Source organism: Trichinella spiralis (assembly GCF_000181795.1).
Source record: "Trichinella spiralis strain ISS 195 chromosome Unknown Scfld2159, whole genome shotgun sequence".
Lineage (NCBI taxonomy): Eukaryota > Metazoa > Nematoda > Enoplea > Trichinellida > Trichinellidae > Trichinella > Trichinella spiralis.
This window is the reverse complement of record NW_003529098.1, coordinates 112,291-113,308: the sequence shown is the minus strand read 5'-3', so window position 1 is coordinate 113,308 and position 1,018 is coordinate 112,291.

The window sequence follows — 1,018 nt, the reverse complement described above, 5'->3', positions numbered from 1 at the left end:
CAAATACATTTCCGCTTTTTGCTACAAGCGCTTCTGCATGAGGCAAATATATAGAATACAGCTCAATGTTACAAGAACAACAGCCAAAAATCAATAACAATCAACAGCAACCAATAATCAACAACAAACAAATCTGAAGTACATTATAATATATACAATGGAAAAAGGTGAAACTATACAATTATAATAAATAAAATATAGAACAATAATGAATAGTGAGTGCAAAGGAACTATAATCGTACAGGTATAGGAGAACGATAAGCTGTAGCTCATAAAAAATGTTTTATATTAATTTTATTACGTTGTATTCTACTCGTAAGCCTAGCTACACGTCACTCCTGGAAACCGTAAGCTGCGCTACTTCTCACGAAGCCCGTTTTACGCGTATAGTTATCGTCCATTTGCTGCACTACCGACTCGGTTTTACCCTGTTCATCAATGATCAGTCGTAGAAACTAACAGAATTACAAGTGGTGCTTTTGTGCTCTTTTGTTCATGCGGCTGTGATAGTCTTGCAGATGATTAGCCAATGCCTATGTGGAACCAAATGTCATTCACAGTTTTTACTTTTTTCTTATTTCCCGATTATCCATATTATGTTAAGGTTAAACAACTCTTGGTACCAGGATGGGGCAATCTTAAAAGTCCTATCCCTGCACTAGCAGCTACTCTGAGCCAGCAGCCGCACAACAGCCTTTTTGATAAAAATTAATATATCATTGGTCGGCGAATGATACATTAAAAATTGCACACCGGATTTTGTTGATGTTTGCTCAGCAGTGATCCACAGATCCTGTCGCCTGGCCAGAAGTTGTGGGTATCTCTGTACTGAACGGCCGTAGTACATTGTGTTTTGGGCCTGGTCCCACGATGGAAAATATGGGGCAGTATCTGCGCTAGTGGAGGCATTATTTGCCAGATCATCATATATCTCTGTTACTGGATTCTGATCCCCTGCAGCCAGCCGTTTCAATTCATTCAGCTGCTGGTATAATGCATACGGGTCCACTCTTCGGCC